Raw genomic sequence first — 24,615 nt, 5'->3', positions numbered from 1 at the left:
TGCCACGGACTGGAATTTATATGAATACAACCGCGTACCTTTCGGGCTCCCCACGGGGGCAGCTGTGCTCACTAGGCTACTAGATAGGGTCTTCTCCGACATCAAATTCGAGTACTTATATCACTACTTAGATGATGTCGTCGTATTTTCAGAGACTTTTGAAGAACATCTAGATCATCTGCGAGAAGTTCTCGATCGCCTTCGTAAGGCTGGGTTAACTGTTAAGTTGTCCAAGGTTGCCCTTGCTAAGCCCTCTATGTCATTCCTAGGGCATATTGTGTCACCCGATGGTGTAGCAGTCGATCATTCTAGAACACAGGCCATCCGTGATTTTAAACCTCCCAAGGACATTAAAGGTATCGCCAGGTTCATTGGTATGGTGAATTTCTTCAGGAAGTTTATTCCTAACTTCGCTAATAGAGCGGCGCCCTTAAACCTTCTTCGTAGGAAAGGCATCAAATTCGAGTGGGGACCTTCTCAACAAGCCGCTTTTGAAGACCTTAAATTAGCACTTTGTAATGCCCCTGTACTTGCTATGCCTGATTTCTCGAAGAAATTCATTGTCCAAACCGACGCATCGTCGTCGGCGGTAGCTGCAGTCCTTATCCAAGAGACTGAACTAGGGAGGCGCCCCATCGCCTATGCATCTAGGACTCTCTCGGCTCAAGAAGCAAAGTACTCCATATATGAGCTTGAAGGTTTGGCAGTCTTATTCGCCTTAGAAAAGTTCCGTCTCTATCTGGAACACGTCAAATTCGACCTGGAGACAGATAATCAAGCCTTAAGCTGGGTCTTAGGTAGACCGCGTCGTACTGGTCGTATAGCCCGTTGGGCCATCCGTATTTCTGCCTTCCAATTTGATGTTAGACATATCAGAGGTATCGAAAATGTTGTTGCTGATGGACTCAGCCGTATGTTTTCTAACGACGTCGAGACCCAGGAACCGGTCGACAGTTCATCACCTTCCGAGTCCATACTATCTAAGGTTAATGCCATCCTAACAGATGCTCCCATGCTTTTTAGGGATATCGAGAAATACCAACGTGAAGATCCGACGCTGGCTCCGATAATGGAAACCCTTTCTTCTGGGGAACATGTTGTCCCTTATGTTCTGAGGAATGGGGTTCTATGTTGCCCTTCGAGGCATGATAAGATGATGAAAGTTGTTGTTCCAGCTGTTCCTGTACCTATGATCTTCAAGTATTATCATGAGACCCCATTAGGAGGGCATCTTGGTATCTTTAAAACTCGTGAAAATATTCGTGATATGTTCATCTGGAAAGGTATGGACGGTGAAATCCGTGAACTAGTAAAGGCTTGTAAATCCTGTTTGCTTAGTAAACCGACCATGTCCACCAAGGTAGGCCTCTTGTCTTCTCAGCAAGCGTCGCGGCCCATGGAACGCCTGTATATTGATTATGTAGGACCCTTCCCCCAGTCAAAGGGTAATGCCAACAAGTTCATCTTTGTGTGTGTAGATGATTTTACCAGATTTTCTTGGTTATTTCCGACTAAGCTGGCTACCGCTCAGTCCACCATTACTTGCTTAAATTCTATTTTTGCTTCTTTTGGTCCGTGCCAATATATGGTATCTGATAATGCTAAGGCTTTTACATCTAATTTATTTCGTAAATTCTGTTTTGACTTGTCCATCTCTCATGTAACTACTTCGGCTTATTACCCTCAACCATCTCTGGCTGAACCGGTTAACCGTAATCTCAGGTCCGCACTTATTGCCTATCATCATGAAGATCCTTCCAGGTGGGACACGTCCCTGCATTGGATAGCTTTTGCTTTGAATTCGGCGGTTCATGAATCTCACAAGTTTACTCCAGCTTCTTTGATGTTCAAGTTTGTTCCCAACACGCCGCTCTCTAACCTCTGGTCTCTGAGTGACATTCTACCCGAGACAATAGATCCGGACAACATTAAAGATCTTTGTAAGAAGGCTAAAGCCAATCTTAAAGTGTCTCATGAAAAGGTTAGGGAAAGGTATGATCGTGGACGGAGACCCACCCCTTTGAAGGTAGGTGACCAGGTTATGGTCAAGAATTTTGTTCCCGCGGGCAAGCTTGCCCCCAGATTTCATGGGCCATGCATCATTCTCGATTTTCTTACTCCGGTTACATTGTTAGTAAGCAATCCAGCCACCGAGAGGATATCTAGGGTTCACCTGTCCCAGGTGAAACCGGTGTAAATTTGTTTCAACTTGCTTCATATAATTTGATAGGAATATGATGGTTATATTTTTTTTTTTTTGAGTTCCACTCTTAAGGCATTCTGCTCCTTCTATTTTATTTTATATGTAAGCATTTCTTGTAAACCTCCCCCGATTGTTAAACTGCCATCCTGTCCTTGTCACGGCCATTACCACGCTCCCGTCTCCTGCTCCACTACACACAGTGGCTGGCTTAGATGAAATGCCATGGATATCTGCACGCCGCTGGCCCCTCAATCTCTCTACATGCCTGTGCCCTCAAAAGAAAAATGATGGTCCAACACAATTCTGCCGCCGAGCTTTAATGTTTCAGTGCCCCCGCAGCCGCGCGGCGCTGTGCCGCGGCTGGGTTCGAGGACGGGCCCCCTCGGCCCCAGCGAGGACGACATGTGCACGGCGAGCCGGAGCTCTCCTCCCGGCCAAGGCTGATGTGCGGCGCACGACCTGCTACTTGCCCGCAGCCTGTATATGTTCACCGCGGGTGCGGCGTGCTTCAACACCTCTGCTCCCCTCATAGTGCGGGCGAGCGGTATCTCAGGGTACTTGAGGGGTCCGAGCGGCTTCCTTTGGACGCAAGCTGTAACGGCCGGTCTGGCCATCCAACTTAGCCTACATCAACTACATAGACATTCCTGTTCAACCTTAATACCGTTTCATGGGAATTCAACAGCAATATTTGGTGGACATTGCAAAATTTTTCTTCACTTTTAAGTATTAAAAGTTTATCCTCAGAATTCAACTACTACAAACAGAAAGACTTTACTTCACTTGCAACAACAAAATTTTGAAACTGAAACAAACCAAATTAAGAAAATCTCATAAATGCTTCTGCAATCTATCTTCATATTCACATCATAACTTGGAACTTGTTTCAAACTGACTTCATGTGTCATCCCTCGAGGAACTTTTGGGGGGGGGAGGTCTGTACCGGGCGGTACACCTCCACTCCGCTAATTTAAAATGTGCGCCTGTGGAAACTCCTCTGCTGGAGGAAGTCTGAACTTTATTTACCCTATTAATTTTCTAGTTTCTCAGAAGATGTCACCACCTGGAAATTTTTGAGTTTGTGAACTGTGTCATTTTCGACGTACTTTTGTTTTGCTTGAAGTAAGAAGTGTGAACTTTCTCTTCTAGAGGACACCACTGAAAAACTACAATAGTGCACCCTAGTGGGAAGAAAAATAACTGTTCTTTGGAGAAAATTTTATTTCAAAAGTTTGTTCTTTGTTAAATTTCTTTCTGTTATTGTTTAAGTTGGCTGTATACCCCTCTCTTTTCCCTTGTTTTGCATTTGACCAATCCCGAATTTCTGTTATTAATTTCTGACCAATCATTGGTATCTTCCCCCAACTTGAATATGTTTCTATACCCTAGCCAATAAAAAGTTTGTGGGAGGGTGTTTTCTTTCCCCTAACACCTAGAACCTTCCGCGAGAGGATATAAACTGCTGATTTTTGGGTCTCCGGTCCACTTCTGTTCCATCTTTCAGTGTATTAAGTACATAGCAGGAGGCGGGAAGCGCCTCTTTCTCCGGCAGCGGTCAACTATAAGGTAATGGCCGATTAATATATTCTTTCTTTGCTAGCTCAGCAGTTTAACTCTCGGGGCGGGTGCGAAGCGTTCCACCATGTAACCTTTTCCTAAAATGTAAATGTAACTACTCTTTTCATCTATTCTCTTGGAAAGCTACATTCTGGGATAGAGAGTGCTAACCCTCTCGAGCTCCCACTCATATTGTTTTGAGGTGAACTTATTTTTCTCAACCTATTCTTCGTTAACGTAAAACAAATTGCTCTTTTCTAAAGTCACCTCGGTAGTATGGGATTAGCCCTTGTATTAACGGCCTAGCGCCAAGTAGGTCTTAATCTAGTGTATTAGGAGTGCAAGTTCGCCTCCTCTCAAATTGTTATTTTAGAGGTCATTTAATTAACATTCTTTTCGTTTAATAGACCTCAGTAGATTGGGGATTTTACCCCTGTGTTTATGTCCGTTGAGGACAGCTTGAAGGTGGAGTTTGGTGTGGCCTGGGAGAGACTTAAATTTGAGAGCGAGTGGCTCTTTTGAAAATTGTATGTTGTATGCCTCGAGGAGGCTTTTCAGTGTAATTTGGAGCAAGGGCTCCTAGGTATGAATGGGGTTTTCTGCCCCTCTGTTAAAACTTGTGTTTGGGGTAAAACTGAGCTGATTGCCCAAGCATTGTGAACTCGGGGCGCGAAGCCCAAATTCTGTAAATATTGTAACTACCTTATTTTGACTTGCTATTCTGTACCTGCCATGCTTGTTACTTATTTATTTTGAAAAGAAAATATAACCGTATTAAATTTTAAATTTACTTTACAGGCACTATAATTTCGTAGCTTGAGATCCATTCACACCCGCACCTTCTTTCACCTCTACCTACCGCTAAAACACGGTAACAATTATTATTATTGTCGCGGTGCATAATTCGTGACATTACTTTTCCTTTCTTTACTGAAAGCGAGACACTGATATGAGCTGCATAAAAGTAATATTTTAATAGGTTTACTTTGAAATGAATCCAAGCACAGTATTTAGGGAGACCTGCGATTTGTATTTACAATAGTTCATGGCGATCATTTACGGCTATTTGAAAGTTCTTTGTCGAGTTTATTACCCACTTCCTTTCGTTTGTCGTTTTTCTCTCTTTCTTCTAACACCTGCGACCACCACATGGGTTATCCACGAAACAAAACACTTTGCGATATTCGTTTTGCTGTGGTTCATTATGGGGATTTAATATTTATATTGTCTTAAGAACAAATTAAATGCTAAAATGTTTAAATAATCGACGCAACCTTCCTCTCGACAGCGCCCCTTGTGTCCAAAGGAAAGGGTCTGAATGACATCATCACTAGGGCTGGCCAAGTTTTGGGATCAGAAGCTGCCGCATGGGAATGCGTTCAGCGTCACCGGTTGGCCAAAATAAAACTGACCGGGAAAACATTTATACAGTATCACTGGAGAAGCTGGCGATCCACTTCACTCTGGAACAACCGACAGAACTCAACTCACACACAACAGTCAATTTGCAGGTCCTTTCTGATAATGTTTCGACACGACGATCTCTCAGTACCCACTCGCACAGTTAAACGGCGTTCCTTCACTCAAGCAATGTTCGATCTCTTTTCGTATAGTTACGGTTTTTATTCGCTGCAGAGCCCGTTTCACGGCATTTTGCCGCTAAGTTCTGAGACTTTGCCAAAACACTTGCAGTCTTAAACTCTTCCGCACAGGCTTTCCACGGATCGCGCCTCACATAACACTGGACAATGAGCACGCGCTGTTTCAGCGTGACAGGTCACTAAACACTCGCTCTCATGTACTCGGGAGATGTTGACGCGCAGACAAGTGATAGCAACTGATTTGGCAGTTCTCCTGTTCTTTAACAAGGCTCGATTCCGCGTCAGTCTTATAAAATATTTTCCGGCGCACTTTTATTTTGCCCGCCCGGTAATTCCATTTCAACTGGATCAGCTGTGAAAGATTCGCAAAGCCTGGAACGTACCAAATGTACTCTATACCACTGCAGCTTGGCTGCCCATCGTGTTCTCACCGCTTGAAAACAATCAGGACTGCAATTCTGACAAAACTTCACAAGCACAGAAATGTTTATTACTCACACCGCAGAAATCTCCAGAACGAATTCAGCCGTCCTTATTTTTTGGTTAGTAAAATGATGACACATTTTCGGCCCTTACAGTTTACTTTGCATTACTATTTCACCCAAAAAATAGGCGTTTATAGAAAACATATATATAATAAAAAAGAGATTTAAATCTATTTACATTTTTCTTTTAAAATAAAGCATCCTGTTCTTCCTTCCCCACTTCCTCCAAAACTCGAAGAATATCCTCAGAATCGCTCCATCGCTGAGCCCTGAACGAAAAAGTAGGTAACTAGGTCCGTAAACTCATCGTTAGTGTTATTATTATTTATCTGCTCACCCTCCAGCGTCAGTTTTTCCCTCGGACTCAGTGAGGGATCCCACCTGGAGCTCCAGACTCTGGGTCTGGGGATACAACTGAGGAGGATGACCAGTACCTCGCCCAGGCGGCCTCACCTGCTATACTGAACAGGGGCCTTGCGGGGGGTATGGGAAGATTGGAAGAGATAGACAAGGAAGAGGGAAGGAAGTGGCCGTGGCCGTAAGTTAGGTACCATCCCGGCATTTGCCTGGAGAAGAAGTGGGAAACCATGGAAAACCACTTCCAGGATGGTTGAGGTGGGAATCGAACCCATCTCTACTCAACTGACCTCCCGAGGCTGAGTGGACCCCCTTCCAACCCTCGTACCACTTTTAAAATTTAGTGTCAGAGCCGGGAATCGAACCCGCGCCGCCGGGGTTGGCAACTAAACACGCTAACCACTACACCACAGAGGCGGACAGCAATAATAGATGTAATTTTACTGCACTTGATATTGACAGCGAGGTAAAGGAAAACAACATCCATTAAGGCTTAAATTTATAATGTAAAACACAGAAGACAACGTCAGCTCTTGTTATTTTCCAATTCCAGCACAATTAGGCTCCTAATTCACATGGACTCTGAAGTTACCATGTTTCATGGCCATTTATTCTCTAAAATGGTTTCCCTGCTTTTATGAGGACGCAAGTGATTAGTTATCTTTATGTATACGAGAAGTATTCATGTTGGTTTGTACTGAGAGTTCCACAAAAATACGTTGGTTTTTTCCTAGTGGTTGTACGAATACTTACGTCCATCTCTGTAAATAATAATAATGCTCTGTAATTATGAATAGTATGAAGACTAGAAAATCTGCAGGACGAGGAAATTAGACAGAAGTACAAGGATATGATTGGTGAGAAGTTTCGAACAGTAGAGAGTAAGCAGGTTCAGGATGGATGGCATACAGGGATGCTGATGTAGAAACAGCAAGGGAATACCCTGGAACAACTGTGTTTAAAGATGGGAATAATAGAATATCATGGTGGAATTATGCAGTGAAAGCAGCTTGTAAACGTTAAAAGAAAGCTTTTCAGAAATGGCTCCAAACAAGGACTGATACAGAGAGAGGATTTGTACGTAGATGAAAGCAACAAAGCGAAACAAATAGTTGTTGAATCCAAAAATAACTCATGGGAAGATTTTGGTAATAACCTGGAAAGGCTAAGTCAAGTAGCATGGAAACCTTTCTAGACAGTAATAAAGAATGTTAAAAAACGAGGGAAATAGGAAATGGATAGTGTTTTGGGCAGTTCAGGTGAACTCATAATAGATCCCAGGGAATCGCTGGAGAGGTGGAAGGAATCTTCTCGACGTAAAAGGAAATCATCTTGATGACCGAGCTCATGGGGGAGGAGGAAACAGGAAGGTATCCAGACAAAGTGCTCACTGACATCTTGGAAGGGAGGGTGCGATCAGTGGTTGAGAGGAAGTTGGATGAAAACCAGCGTGGTTTCAGACAACATAGGAGCTGCGAGAGGCAACGGAAAAATGCTACACTTATGTTTATGTTTCGTAGATTTAGAGAAGGCATATGACAGGGTACCGAGGGGAAAGATGCTCACCGTACTGGGGGACTATGGGATTCAGGCAGTTATGTTGACAGCTGGACTGCTGTGATAATTGACAGCAGAATGAGTTCTTGGTTCAGGGTACTCACTGGAGTTTGTTGTTGCTCGTGTTTGTAGTTCATAGTTTACATGGATCATCTGCTGAAAGGTATAAAATGGCAGGGAGGATTCAGTTAGGAGGAAATGTAGTAAGTGGTCTGGCCTATGCTGACCACTTGGTCTTAATGGTAGATTGTGCCGAAAGCCTGCAGTAATTTGAAAATAGGTGCAAAGAAAATCAGCCTTGCTAAGAATAAATTGATGTCAGTAGATAAGAAATTCAAGAGAATTGAATGCCAGATTGGGGATACAAAGCTGGAACAGGTTGATCATTTCAAGTATTTAGGTTATGTGTTCTCCCAGGATGGTAATATAGTAAGTGAGATTGAATCAAGGCGTAGTCCGACTCGTTGTCTGAATGGTCAGCGTACTGGCCTTTGGTTCAGAGGGTCGCGGGTTGAATTCCCATTCGGGTCGGGGATTTTAATAGTTTCTGATTAATTCTTCTGACTCGGGGACTGGGTGTTTGTGTCCGCCCCAACACTCTCCTCTTCATATTCAGACAACACACTACACTACCAACCACCACAGAAACACGCAATTTTGATTAAATCCCTCCATATAGGACTGGGGTCAGGAAGGGCATCCGGCCGTAAAACAGGGCCAAATCCACATGTGCAACCCAGTTCTCACACGCGACCCCAGAGGTGTGGAAAAGCGGTAGGAGAAGAAGAAGAAGATGATGATGATTCAATCAAGGTGTCGTAAAGCTAATGCAGTGAGCTCGCAGTTGCGATCAGCAGTATTCTGTAAGAAGTAAGTCAGCTCCCGGACGAAACTCTCTTTACATCGGTCTGTTTTCAGACCAACTTTGCTTCACGGGAGTGGAAGCTGGGTGGACTCAGAATATCTTATTCGTAAGTTAGAAGTAAGAGACATGAAAGTAGCGAGAATGATTGCTGGTACAAACAGGTGGGAACAATTGCAGGAGGGAACTCGGAATGAGGAGATAAAGGCTAAGTTAGGAATGAACTCGATGGATGAAGCCGTACGCATAAACCGGCTTTGGTGATGGGGTCATATGAGGCGAATGGAGGAGGATAGGTTACCTAGGAGGATAATGGACTCTGTTATAGAGGGTAAGAGGAGTAGAGGGAGACCAAGACGACGATGGTTAGACTCAGTTTCTAATGAGTTAAAGGTAAGAGGTGTAGTACCAAACGAGGCCAGAGAACTAGTCACTAACAGAGGATTATGGCGACATTTAGTAAATTCACAGAGGCTTGCAGACTGGACGCTGGAAGGCATAACGGTCCATGAGTATGTGTCTGTGTAAGCTATGTATAGTATTAACAAACGTCCATGTGTCAATTTATGTCTCACAGGAAACCTTAACGTACCCGGAACAAACGACAAGAAATTGTCATAATTTTTGTAAATGTCGTCAACTTCAACATGCGTCAAACCTGATAGCTTCAAAATCAAAGGTGTAATGACTCACCTATCTGCCACTGAAGTCGGCTATAAAAATGTATTTACGACCTTTCAACTAGCAACGGTCTTTGGGGTTATATCCTGAAAGATGACTCACTTTCAACCAGTGTTACATTCGGAACAGTTGTGGTGGTACAGTGTCACTGCAGACTTGTGTTTGACATCATCATCACAGATCATGGTTTCCGTAGGCGGGATATACGAGTGGCCATAGTCACTGGCTTCTCACCAATGCAGTCCTGGTTCGAATCCCAGTCAATCCAAACGGCATTCACGAAATTCAACGCATAAAAGGAGGTTCCGTGGCTGTGACTGCGATATCGGCAGTAAAGTAGAACTACAAGCTTACAGCCCATCTGACGGTCCAGGATCCACGAAACTTTTAGTGATATTTCGGCTCCCTAGTGCTGAATCGGTAAACCTCGGTTATCTTCGAGATGTCCGACTCGTTGGCTGAACGGTCAGCGTACTGGCCTTCGGTTCAGAGGGTCCCGGGTTCGATTCCCGGCCGGGTCGGGGATTTTAACCTTAATTGGTTAATTGCTACGGCACGGGGGCTGGGTGTATGTGTTGTCTTCATCATCATTTCATCCTCATCACGGCACGCAGGTCGCCTACGGGAGTCAAATAGAAAAACCTGCACCTGGCGAGCCGAACCCGTCCTGGGATATCCCGGCACTAAAAGCCATACGACATTTCATTTCATCTTCGAGATTCTATTGGCAACTTTAGAAACACTAACTATGAATCGATTATGCATCGCCGTGAGACATCCGGCGGTATAATTCCAACACTTTACGTACTGTTGTTGTTTTCACAGCAAAGCCAAAACATATATAGGTTAGGATTGACATATCAGCAGCTGACTATCTGGCGCACATTGGGAGGGGTATTGCAGGAGATGAAAGAACTGGAGGCACGGCGCTGTCATGAATAGTACTGCAGATGGCAGTGACGATTGTGAAAGTGAAATTTCTGAAAATTCGTGCTAAGAACAAGATTCTCGTCGAGAAATGTTATATAAGGTGAGTGTGACACAGTTGTTGGCTTAAGATAATAAAGGTTTTGAAAATTCATATCGATCGATCATACTATCGATTCAATTCAGATTTCATTTCCATCCAGTTGGCAGTATTGCCGGAACCGAGGTAGCTCGCTTCTTACTCCTCACCCCCGTAAAACGAAGTATCACTATAAGTTTCGCGGATAATACGTACTACTATTAAAATAACGTATTGAGGTGATTGGATTGATGGCGGGTGTTCGCCTTAGACCTGAAGAATCCTAGGCATTCCTCATAAAAGATACTGCAATCTCGGCAGTTAAGGGGGAAATGCTACATAATGATGTGTTATTGTCTTTAATCTCTTCTAATGTCTGGCTGAGTGGTTAGCGTGCTTGCCTTTGGTCACGGGGGTCAAGGGTTGGATTCCCGACAGCGTCGGGAATTTTAACCATAACTGGTTAATTCCGCTGGCACGGGGACTGGGTGTATGTGCCGTCTTCATCATATTTTCATCCTCATCACGGCACGCAGGTCGCCTATAATACCTGCACCTGGCCTCTCCGGAGGTCACACGGCATTTCATTTCATCTTTTCTACTATTTTCGTATCTTTTATCAGCAATTGTGTAGCCATATTTTGTCTTTCCTATGTTTTGCCCTGTGGCTAATAAATTTTAAAAAATAAATATCAAATATGTCTCCAATGCCACCGACCTCACATGCGGTGTTACGAATACAACGGTTAACCGACTGCAGTACTTCCTGTACACTACCCGCATCAGGTTCGTGTTCCCTACCGAATTATATTTGCTTCAGGACAACTCGAACCAGCGTCCTCTTCGAATCAGTGCCCGGCCGAGTTAGGGTGGCATGAACTCCATGTCTCTAGCGAGAGATTTAGTGTTTAACCCGTCAAGCTTGGAATGTTTACTACAGGAAAGACGCGTTTTAACGTACAGCGAGCGTTGTGTTTGAGCTCTGCAGCGCGATTGTGAATGATGCGAACCCGAGTGAAGATGATTGTCTTTCGGAATTTGATTCGGGAAGTGAGTATCGGCATGCTTGAGAAATATGAACTGAATCTCAAGTTGAAGAAGACCCCAGTTCATTAGAAGACGATTGATGTGACTGGGTCCCCTAGGAGCCTACCCCCGCATAATTCGACAAATGAATACACACAGAGGCCTTAGTAAATTCGGCGTATTCAGCGTCTGCGTAAGCACGTCAAGTCACTTATTCCAGTTTACGTTGGACAAAATAAATTGCTTTAGCCCTAAGAATAGATATCAGTACAGCCGGGATGAGTGGCTCAACTTGGCTCAGTCCGTTGGTATTTGAAGGTGCTCAAATACTTCAGCCTCGTGTCGGGAAATTTACTGGCGCGTAAAAGAACTCCTGCGGAACTAAATTCTGGCACCTCGCCGTCTCCGAAAACCGTAAAAACTAGATAGTGGGACGTAAAGAGAAATAGCTTTATTATTATTATTATTATTATTACTATTATTATTATTATTATACATACATACAAACAGACATTATCATTATAGACTGTTATGCCTTTCAGCGTTCAGTCTGCAAGCCCCTGTGATTTTACTAAACGTCGACACAATCCTCGATTTGCAACTAGTGTTGTGGCCTCATTTAGTTCTATAATCTTTAAATCGCTAGAAACTGAGTCTAACCATCGTCGTCTTGGTCTACCTCTACTTCTCTTACCCTCTATAACAGAGTCCATTATCCTCCTAGGTAACCTATCCTCCTCCAATCGCCTCACATGACCCCACCACCGAAGCCGGTTTATGCGTACAGCTATCCGTCGAGTTCATTCCTAAATTAGCCTTTATCTCCTAATTCCGAATACCCTCCTGCCATTGTTCCCACCTGTTTGTACCAACAATCATTCTTGCTACTTTCATGTCTGTTACTTCTAACTTATGAATAAGATATCCTGAGTCCACCCAGCTTTCGCTCCCGTAAAGCAAAGTTGGTCTGAAAACAGACCGATGTAAAGATAGTTTCGTCTGGGAGCTGACTTCCTTCTTACAGAATACTGTTGATCGCAACTGCGAGCTCTGCATTAGCTTTACGACACCTTGATTAAATCTCACTTACTATATTACCATCCTGGGAGAACACACAACCTAAATACTTGAAATTATCGACCTGTTCTAGCTTTGTATCACCAATCCGACATTCAATTCTGTTGAATTTCTTACCTACTGACATCAGTTTAGTCTTCGAGAGGCTAATTTTCATACCATACTCATTGCACCTATTTTCAAGTTCCAAGATATTAGACTGCGGGCTTTCGGCACAATCTGCCATTAAGACCAAGTCGTCAGCATAGGCCAAACTGCTTACTACATTTCCACCTAACTGAATCCCTCCCTGCCATGTTATACCTTTCAGCAAATGATCGCTGTAAACTACGAACAGCAAAGGTTACAGCCTTGTCTAACCCCTGTAAGTACCCTGAAGAAAGAACTCATTCTACCATCAATTCTCACAGAAGTCCAATTGTCAATATAAATGCCTTTGATAGATTTTAATAATCTACCTTGAATTCCATAGTCCCCCAGTATAGCGAACATCTTTTCCCTCGGTACCCTGTCATATGCTTTCTCTAGATCTACGAAACATAAACACAACTGCCTATTCCTCTCGTAGCATTTATCACTTATCAGGCGCATACTGAAAATCTGATCCTGACAGCCACTTTGTGGTCTGAAACCACACTGGTTTTCATCCAACTTCCTCTCAACGACTAATCGCACTCTCCCTTCCAAGATGCCAGTGAGTACTTTGCATGGTATGCTAATCAATGAGATACCTCGATAGTTGTTGCAATCCATCCTGTGCCTTTGCTTATAGATAGGTGCAATTACTGCTTTTGTCCAATCTGAAGGTACTTTAACAACACTCCATACTAATCTTACTACTCTATGAAGCCATTTCATCCCTGCCTTCCCACTATACTTCACCATCTCAGGTCTAATTTCATCTATTCCTGCTGCTTTATGACAATGGAGTTTATTTACCATCCTTTCCACTTCCTCAAGCGTAATTTCACCAACATCATTTTCCTGCTCCCCATGAGCTTGGCTGTTTGCAACACCACCATGATGATTTCCTTTTACATTGAGAAGATGTTCAAAATATTCCCTCCACCTCTCCAGTGATTCCCTGGGATCTATTATGAGTTGACCTGAATTACTCAAAACGCTGTTCATTTCCTTTTTCCCTCCCTTCCTAAGATTCTTTATTACTGTCCAGAAAGGTTTCCCTGATGCTTGACCTAGCCTTTCCAGGTTGTTACCAAAATCTTCCCAGGACTTCTTTTTGCATTCAACAACTATTTGTTTCGCTCTGTTTCTTTCATCTACGTACAAATCCCTGTCTGCCTCGGCCGTTGTTTGGAGCCATTTCTGATTAGCCTTCTTTTTACCTTTACAAGCTGCTCATCATTCCACCAAGATGTTCGCCTTTTCCCATCTTTACACACAGTTTTCCTAGGCATTCCCTTGCTGTTTCTAATACAGCATCCCTGTATGCCATCCATTCACTTTCTATGTCCTGACCCTGCTTACTGTCTACTGTTTGAAACTTCTCACTAATCATATCCATGTACTTCTGTCTAATTTCCTCGTCCCGGAGATTTTCTACCCTTATTCGTTTGCAGACAGATTTCACTTTCTCTACCCTAGGCCTAGAGATACTTAGTTCACTACAGATCAGATAGTGGTCTGTATTATCGAAAAATCCCAGGAAAACTCGTACATTCCTAACAGATTTCCTGAATTCAAAGTCTGTTAAGATATACAGTAGTCTATTATGAATCTGGTGCCCCTAGGCTCCCATGTGTAGCCTTATGCTTGAAGAATGTATTCGTAACTGCTAAACCCATACTAGCACAGAAGTCCAGCAAACGCTTCCCATTCCCATTAGCTTTAATATCTTCCCCACATTTACCAATCACCCTTTCGTATCCTTCAGTTCTATTCCCAACCCTCGCATTGAAATCGCCCATTAGCACTATTCGATTTTTGCTGTTGACCCTGACCACGATGTCACTCAATGCTTGATAAAACTTGTCAACTTCATCCTCATCTGCACCCTCACATGGTGAATACACGGAGACAATTCTAGTCCTAATTCCTCCAACTGACAAATCTACCCACATCATTCGCTCATTTACGTGCCTAACAGAAACTATGTTGCGTGCAATGGTCTTCCTGATAACGAACCCTACCCCAGACTCTGCCCTTCCCTTTCTAACATTCGTCAAATACACTTTATAATCTCCTATCTCTTCCTCATTATGTCCCCTTACCCGAATATCACTTACTCCTAGCACATTATTATTATTATTATTATTATTATTATTATTATTATTATTATTATTATTATAGCATAATAGAGAGACATAGATAAAAGTAGAAGTAAACAAATTCGAGGGATAAGGGTTAAAAAGAAACGTGTTACAACAGGCCTTGGCCTACCAAACGACTGCTGCTCGATCCGAAGGCCTGCAGATTACGATCCACCTGTGGGTGGGGGCGGTAGAATAACATGTACGGTTTCCCCTGCGTGTCGTACGAGACGACTAAAAGGGGCCTCGGGGGCTCTTGTGAGCGTTGGTTGTAGCTGGGTCCTAGCATCGCTTCCCCTTACTTGTGCCAGGCTCCTCACTTTCATCTGTCCTATCCGACCTCCGCTGGTATTAGGTTTGCGAGGGCTAGAGAGTCTTTCGTTTTCACGCCCTTCGTGACCCTCGTCTTTGTTTAGCCGAAACCTTCATTTCTCCAAGTGTCGGACGCCTTCTCTCTAAGTAGCGTTAATAGAGGATGGTTGTACTTCACCACCTGCAGATCGCGCGATCAGCACAACGAATCCTCTCGGCCGTTATTCTTGGCTTTCTAGACCGTGGCCGCTATCTCACCGTCAGATAGCTCCTCAACTGTATTCTCGCGTAGGGTAAACGGTCCTCTAACCAGTCCTCAATTCCAGGCAAAAATCCCTGACCAAGCCAGGAATCGAACCCAGCACGTTCGGGAGAGAAGCAGGCTCACTCCCGTTAAGCTGCGAAATCGGCAAGATTTGCTGTTGACCCAGCAAAATTAATTAAAACCAGCAACAGCAGATGACGATATGGGTTGGGATTCCTATGTAAACACATATTTGTTTTTACTCATTACCTAAACTTATAATGTTGTCATATAATTATGAATGAGCACGTTACGAGTGATTTAAAAACATATTCACTTATTTTCCATATTTCCATCTTTACAGCATATTTTTACGTATTTCAGGAAACGTCACACATATTATCATAAATTAACGTTTTGCTTTAAATATCTTCTATATTTTATAGTTTCAAAATTATTTTTGGTTGAAAGAAATATGAAATCCATTTTTCCAGTATCAATAATCGAAATCTGGATTCTGATATTTCATTGAAATATGTTCTTCCTCCTCGCTGGCTTTGGCCGGTCACTCAACCCGCTGTGACTCAAATCGAAAAGTGTTAAACTCTTGCTCTGTGACTTTAATTGAAAGTCTTATTTCGGTAGCTTTCATGTTTAAGCAATCAAAATTTTTATTTTACAAGTTGCTTTACGTCGCACCGACACAGATAGGTCTTATGGCGACGATGGGACAGGAAAGGCCTAGGAATGGGAAGGAAGCGGCCGTGGCCTTAATTAAGGTACAGCCCCAGCATTTGCCTGGTGTGAAAATGGGAAACCACGGAAAACCATCTTCAGGGCTGCCGACAGTGGGTTCGAGCCTACTACCTCCCGGATGCAAGCTCACAACTGCGCGGCCCTAACCGCACGGCCAACTCACCCGGTTAGCAATAAATCTTCATCTGTCTTACTTGTATAAGTAATATTGGATATAATATAGAGATAGCTTCTTCACATTATTTTTCACCTCTTTTATTAAAAAGTAGTCGATATTTTGAAGACTTTCTAGCCCATATTTAGCCATTTTTATTACATATTTATCCTAGCTCTGAGTATTAACGCTATTCTTGTTACGTCCCACCAACTAATTTTGACAGTATTCGGAGACGCCCAGGTGCCCGAATTTTGTCCACCAGAATTTCTTTTACGTGACAGTAAATCTATCGACACTAGGCTGACGTATTTGAGCACCTTCAAATACCATCAGACTGATCCAGGATCAAACCTGCCAAGCTGGGTTCAGCAGGTCAGCGCCGCAAGCGTCTGAACCACTCAGCGCGCATATTATTATTATTATTATTATTATTATTATTATTATTATTATTATTATTATTATTGCTAGGGGCTTTACGTCGCACCGACACAGATAGGTCTTATGGCGACGATGGGATAGGAAAGGCCTAGGAGTTGGAAGGAAGCGGCCGTGGCCTTAATTAAGGTACAGCCCCGGCATTTGCCTGGTGTGAAAATGGGAAACCACGGAAAACCATCTTCAGGGCTGCCGATAGTGGGATTCGAACCTACTATCTCCCGGATGCGAGCTCACAGCCGCGCGCCTCTACACGTACGGCCAACTCGCCCAGTATTATTATTATTATTATTATTATTATTATTATTATTATCATTATTATTATTATTATTATTATTATTATTATTATTATTATTATTATTATTATTATTATCATTATTGAAAATAAAAACCTAAAACCTGTTTTCCAGTATTTGGCCCGATCAGGGATGTAATGAATGAATTATATTATTACAATGAACTATAAATGCTATGAAATTATAATGGAGACTGTTGCTGGAATGATAGATAGATAGATAGATAGATAGATAGATAGATAGATAGATAGATAGATAGATAGATATGGTTTATTTTAACTGGCAAAGTTAGCGACACGTGTCTCTGTTTTACACTTAACCAGTAAAATACATAAATAACCTAAAATAATAATATTTGAATACTGAATTAAAAAAGACGCAAACAAATTTCTATGCTACTGTACATTAAATATCTATTGTAAAACAGGATATAAATTAACATTTCCTAAGTATAATAATACCTGCGAAAAAATTAATGTACAACGGATTTTAATAACGATAATAATAATAATAATAATAATAATAATAATAATAATAATAATAATATAAACAAACCTACTAATATTTACAATTAATTTGTCCAATTCCTCAAACATATCACACTAACGAATGTTACAGTTTTCGTGTTTTTATTGTCGGCGAGAAACATTACAAAATGAGGATCTAGATAAGGTTAGCTATGGAGGGAACCACAGCTGAGTACTCTCTAACACTGTTCATGAATGATATAGAAATAATAATGATAATAAGAAGAAAGGCCAGGTTGAGAAGGAGAAGAAGAAGATGAAGAAGAAATCTGTCTCACTACGAGCTCGTTTCATAGAGATATTTTGAGCACATACTTTTAAATCTTCCGTGGGAAACATGACAGGGAAAACCTGATTACCCGGAAAAAAACCTGTCCCACCTCCACTTTGTCCAGCACAAATATCACATGGAGGGACCGGGGTTCGAACCACGGTATCCAGCGGTGAGAGGCCGACGCGTTTCCGTCTGAGCCACGGAGTTTCTATTATTATTATTATTATTATTATTATTATTATTATTATTATTATTATTATTATTATTATTATTATTATTGAGATTGAAGATGACAGTTTCCAAATTCGTGTATCTATATTAAAACAGGACGTGGCCCTACATTCAAAGTGGTTGAGAAGTAAGTGTGACGATAGCACACTCCAGACTGCTCATACATACCAAATTAAACTCCCTGGAGAGAATCATAATTGAAATAGCCACTTACCGAACCTGTGTTCAACAGTTGCCGGCAGAAGAGCGCAGCCGTGGCTCCGGTGTGGATGTAGTCGCACGATGGACTGACGGAGCACTGACTGTGTCGCTTACAGCGCCTAGACGTTACTCCCTGCTCGGTTCAGAGCGTCCCGGCCGCTCGTCCCCCCGCCCCCCAAGAAATTCTCCTCCTAGATATTAAGTCTCTTTCCACTGATACGTGGAGTTCGGCATATAGGCGTTAGATCTGGAGAAAGTGGCGCGTGATGAGAATAGAGGGCGGACATTCCTTCCTCTTTACGTCGCACCGATACAGATAGATCTTATGACGACGATGGGATAGGAAAGGGCTAGGAGTTGAAAGGAAGTGGCCGTGGCCTGGTGTGAAAATGCGAAACCACGGAAAACCATCTTCAGGGCTGCCGACAGTGGGGCTCAAACCCATTATCTCCCGGATGCAAGCTCACAGCTGCGCACCGCTAACCGCACGGCCAACTCGCCCGGTCCTTCCTTCGTAATGATGACTGTTAAGGCGGAACATCTGGAGGCAGAGCTTTTCACATACAACATACACGGCTTAAGTAAATGGATAAATCACAGAAAAATGGTGGGCGTAAATAACTTACTGAACTAGCAGCCGGAGAGAACTCTTGCGACGAGAGGGTTCATAGGACAGGTATACTACTGTATTATTATCATAAATGAGAAACTGCTTAAAATTCGAACTATTTAATTGACGAAAGCAGAGTCAGTTATTTAACCACAATTAATTACAATATTATACACAATCTAAGGCACTCATGGTGCAGAAAATGCCAAGAACGCCTTATTTAATAAATTTGAGTGATGATGTTCATGGATGAGAGCTAGTAACCAGGTCCTCAGTGTACACCATTGGACCTACAACATAATTATCGTACTAGGATTAGCAACGTTTCGCGGAAAATAAATTCAACACAGAAATTCCCTTGCATCCGGGACATATTTACAACATAATCATGAAAATAAAACAAAGTTAAAACCCGACCAAAACAAAAGACACAGAAGTTACTTGTGGCACGATTCCACTAATATGGATGAGTGTTCAACTCACAACCCCTGGGTAATCTTCACGGTTACCAGACAATCTAACGATCAAACATAAAATCAAATAATACACAAAGATGTCCGACTCGTTGGCCGAATGGTCAGCGTACTGGCCTTCGGTTCAGAGGGTCCCGGGTTCGATTCCCGGCCGGGTCGGGGATTTTAACCTTAATTGGTTAATTCCAATGGTCCGGGGGCTGGGTGTTTGTGCTGTCCCCAACATCCCTGCAACTCACACACCACACATAACACTATCCTCCACCACAATAACACGCAGTTACCTACAAATGGCAGATGCCGCCCACCCTCATCGGAGGGTCTGCCTTACAAGGGCTGCACTCGGCTAGAAATAGCCACACGAAATTATTATTATACAAAAAGATATCACCCATTATGTACACACAGATATTGACAGGCAAAGAAACCTCTGTCACATAAATAAATATCTCAGCTGGAAAAGACACTAATAAATTACAGCATGCGACTTTTAAAATGGGCGTTCGCCCCTTAGGGTGAAGTATCTGTCTCAACGACCTACGAAACGGGAGGCTGAGAGAGCTCCCAGACGAACAGAAAGTTGTAAACAAACCCCAGTTCTGACCTAGCCTCCACTACCTTTCTGCTCTCAATACCGGACAAGGGCCTTCACTTCCGCCTTGCCACGGCGAACATTTGTGCTCTACACATCTTCTTGCAACAGGCAAGGAATGAATTCTCTTTCTAAATATCAAGCTGAATTATCAGACCGCTTCTTGGGTCTCATTGCACTTAATCGAAGTACTACCACGTACTATTTTCTCACAGAAGCACAGCGCTACTCATATATGGTGCAACATCATGCCATCAAGACCCCGGTTCGAGTCTAGTGTTTGGTAGAGTAAAACTCGGTCAGAAATTTTGACGACGTTACGTACAACGTGGTATCAGTAACCTCAATAGACCTTAATCATAGTGAAACATGCAGATTCTACACTAATTGAACCTTTCTATCCTTCCCGATGTCTGAGAATGGCAAGCTTTCCTTTTGATGATTCTTATTTACAGCAAAATTCTATGTTACCACACCTAAGGAATATTCAGACATAACACTAAAATATACCATCTTAAGTTACTCCTACCGAGCTCGATAGCTGCAGTGCGGCCAGTATCCAGTATTCGGGAGATAGTAGGTTCGAATCCCACTGTCGGCAGCCCTGAAAATGGTTTTCCGTGGTTTCCCATTTTCACACCAGGCAAATGCTGGGGCTGTACCTTAATTAAGGCCACGGCCGCTTCCTTCCCACGCCTACCCCTTTCCTGTCCCATCGTCGCCATAAGACCTATCCGTGTCGGTGCGACGTAAAGCAACTAGCAAAGAAAAGTTACTCCTAACTCCCTTATCACCCATAACATACTACAACAAACTGTACAAGTCTCAAAATGATCAACCATATACTTTAAGAGCTTTAATAACTTCAAAATTATTTTAATAAATGGCTTGATGGGCTCATGCGACATGATTTTAATCTTATCCTACTTGCCAAAGGGCTTAACTAACTGGTATTTACATAGCTAATGGCTAACTTTCTGCGTAAGTGACACTAATCCAACCACATGCTAACAACCTTGGTTCACTTAGCTCATTTTAGGCGACCCTCTGCTATCTCCATCAAGATGCTCGTACTCAGCTGGGTCCATCATAGCCGCTCGTCTTGAAGTTCGCGTACACGCGGTCTCGAAAGTCGTTACAGGAATTACTGGAATGAAATACTCAGTTATCGTCATTCAAACTCCGTTTCTTGTGTGACAGATTGGTTACAAGCGTAGTGAAGTTAAAGTCATAGTTTCTATTATTGTGAAAACACGCACGGATATGTGTGCAGGCCTACTTTACTGAATATGAGTTCGTAGCCTTGTTTGTCGAGCTAAATTTTTATTTTAACTGAACCACACATGTGCGTCATTCCAAAATAACAGTTAGTAGTTGAATCCGTACTACCGACCAGCATCTACCCGCGCCGCTTCTGTGAAGAAGTCTATACAGTTTATGGTCGAACTATTACAGATTCATGACCACACTGTGATAAGATCCACATGTAATGTCACGATAAAACCGTTATTCAAATCTTCTCTACTGAATAAAGATAGTGCGAATGCTCAAACGTAACCATAGTCTTTGTTCAAACAAAGATTTATGGTGCGATAATCAAGACAGACAAAGATACATGCAACACTCACTGGCAGCAATCTTCCAGTTGAATGAGATCCTTCCCTCGAAATCTCCCAGTTCTTACAGGGTGTAGAAAGCGTAGCCAAGCCATGGGATCCATTGACTCTGGTATGTGACTACTTGACTGCTTCCCACGGTGGTTGTATTAATGTAGAATAATCGAATTTGTCAAATATTAATGGCGTTACACATACCATCATGTTCACAAAATTCTGGGGATTATTTTCATCCTTTTATCTCCCCGGAAAACCCTCAGGTAGACGAGATATCACTCGATTCCCGCGTTTTCCCGCGTTAAATGCCGTTGAGGTGGCATGGTACTTCCCAAAACAAAATTCTTATCTCTAATTCCTTCTGTACGTGTCTTCTATTTCACTCAAAAATGGTCACACCCTTCCTAGGGAACCACCTGCAAGCTCCCGCGTTCTGTACAGCTTCGCGCCGATATGCGTGACGTGATATTGCGCAATCTTACCATTGCGTTAAATATCGCATATCAAGTCATGAACTGTACAGTCATAGGTCATTTATTCAGAAAATGTACTTGTGAAGCAAGTTCTGTTATTGTTCTGTTTGATTGTGAATATTTGCATTGATAGTTGTTCAACAATCCACACGCCCTCCCTCCCCCAATAATTATCCAAGTCATCGGGGATTTTAATAGCGTCTGATTAATTCTTCTCGCTCGGGGACTGAGGGTTTGTGTTTGTCCTAACAGTTTTCTCTTCATATTCAGACAACCACCACGTAATAGTGATCACATCCGTCCATATAGGGTTGGCCTCCGGAAGCATCCGGCCGGAAAACATGTGCGGCAGAGTTCGCACCCGCAACCACGGAGGTATGAAGAAGGAGAAGACCTGTACGTTTAGTGTGGATGTGGTGCTTTAAGGAGCAGTATGTGATTACCGAGCGAGATGGCTACGCAGTTTCCGTCTCATAGATGTAAGCTTCCATTCGGAAGATAGTGGGTTCGAACCCCGCCATCGTCAGCCCTGGAGATGGTTTTTCGTGGTTTTCCATTTTACCGCTAGGATTGTACTGGGGCTGAACCCTCGTGAACCCTCGTGGCTAGGGGGTGGTAGAATAACACCCAAGGTATCCCCTGATTGTCGTAAGAGGCGACTAAAAGGGGCCCCAGTGCTCCTCATTTTCATCTACCCTATCCGACCTTTCTTGGTCATCTCTTCTTCTTTTCCGAACCCGACGCTATTAGAGCATTCAAGGCCTAGGGAGTCTTTCCTTTTGACGCCCTTCATCGCCCTTGTCTTTCTTTGGGGGATACCTTCATTTTTCCAAACTTTGTATCCCTTTCAGTTTTTCCCTCTGATAAGTGTTATGTAAAAGTTGGTTGTCCAGTTGCATTTCAATCACCACAACCACTTCCTCTGTGAATAAACTAAACGCTTCCACAATCGTATATTTGTAACTATCCTCATTTAGTTGCATGTCTCTTGAGTCTAACTCCCTCTACTTCTCTTATTCTCCTCTATTCGCCTCATTCCCGTGCCCTTTCGCCATTATTCGCGCTTCTTTATCATTCTCGCTACTTTCATGTCCGTTACTTCTATCGCGAGTCAACCCAGCTTTCATTTCACTCTGATAACAGAACGGTGTCAAGACAGTTCGTCCAGGGCTGACTTCCTTCTTACAGAATACTGTACTGTTGATCGCAACTGCGAGCTTTGCTGCACCATCCAAATGATCTACCTGTTCCGGTTTTGAATTCTCGACCCCTCATACGTTGCATCGCTTAGCCTTGAAAATGATAAACTTATTTTCATATAATCATTGCTCCTTAAAACATCTGCAAAACTAAAGGTGATTATCAGACCCTTGGTGTTGGGGTAACATGCCTCCCTCTAACTCTGAAATTCTAGGTTCGATTCCATGCTTGACGAAATTTTAATCCTGGAGTTGAGGGTTCAAACTTGTTCCATCATCCTTGTGTGATATGAAAGGCAAGCAATACGACTAACATGTACCTGTACATCGGGTGTCGCACCAGAAGAGCGCCACTTTGATCCCGTCTCAGTCCAGCGCTCATCACGTAAAAGAAATACCAACGGGACAAAACGTGTATGTGTCTCCAAAAGCCGCAAAAGTAGTTGGTGGGACGTAAAGCGAGTATTAGCATAGATAAATGGTTAGCGCGCTGGCCTCTGGCCCACGGGGCCCTGGATTCGATTCCCGGTGGGGTCGGGGATTTTAATTCCAATGGCTGGATGTGTGTGCCATCTTCACCATTAGAAATTATCTCAGGTCCTCACAGACATGCAGGAATGATCTACCAGAGAGATAAAGAACAAAGCTCCTATTCCTACTTGAGTGAGTGTGTATGACGAATGAAGTATGAAGCTGTCTGTTCGTATTGCGCAAAATGAGACAGCTGCCGGCTTCTATAAACCGCGACAACACACGATAAAGTTCCTATTATAATTTAATGAGTATTACTTCTACAGACCGGGCGAGTTGGCCGTGCGGTTAGGGACGTGCAGCTGTGAGCTTGCATCTGGGAGATAGTGGTTCGAACTCCACTTGTAAACACATTAATTCTACAGAAGGAATTTATAAATGTTGCTGAAGTCGCTTTGACTGTGATGATGTTTGATATTACATGAAGAGGGCCATGGCCGGTTTTGTCTAGGGCAGGGATGGCGAACCTATGCCACGCGTGTCATTAGGTGACACGCGAACACGATTTCGGTGGCACACCACATGCGCACATTAAAATTTTTATGTACATTTTGTACTGTAGACTATACGTAGCTCATGCATCGTATAGTCATAGTGATTCAAGTTTAAGAAATACATACCGAAAATATAAATTCTAGTTCCATTCGGACGTGCATTATGCCAACACTGCAACACTGATAGGTCAGAAAGTCAAAAGAAATAAATGTCAGATGCGGCCGACGAGACATTCGCTCACCCACATCAGTGAATTAGTGAAGTTTGGCTTGTGTGTGGTTGCCAGCATCGCGCAATTATTTTTAGTGAGTAACTGTTTATTGTTTTGAATTCTGTAAGACAAATAGTTGCCAAGAAATTATCCAAATTTCGAAATTTGGAGAAACTATCGCACTTTATTTCAAAACCTCATATTGCACAAATGAGTATTTTTTTTTTTTTTTTTTTTTTTTTTTTTTGAGTGGTTAGACATTGGTAGTTTAGAAATGGAGTTGACTGAATTTTAAGGAAGCAT

At 42.8% G+C, this 24,615-nt stretch overlaps 1 protein-coding gene across 1 annotated transcript in view; it reads right to left on the bottom strand.

Moving 5' to 3' along the window:
- The window catches only part of LOC136875812 (sodium-coupled monocarboxylate transporter 1), a 365,001-nt gene extending 346,838 nt beyond the window's left edge, over positions 1-18,163 (bottom strand). The window contains exon 1 of the mRNA XM_067149424.2: positions 18,129-18,163. The gene's annotated coding sequence lies outside the window, so the exon portion shown is untranslated. The remainder of the gene's footprint in view (positions 1-18,128) is intronic.
- Positions 18,164-24,615: the final 6,452 nt, after the last annotated feature.

Source organism: Anabrus simplex, chromosome 6 (assembly GCF_040414725.1).
Source record: "Anabrus simplex isolate iqAnaSimp1 chromosome 6, ASM4041472v1, whole genome shotgun sequence".
NCBI classification, from domain to species: Eukaryota; Metazoa; Arthropoda; class Insecta; order Orthoptera; family Tettigoniidae; genus Anabrus; species Anabrus simplex.
Note: the sequence above shows the minus strand (reverse complement) of the source record. Positions and strands in the feature narration are given on the sequence as shown.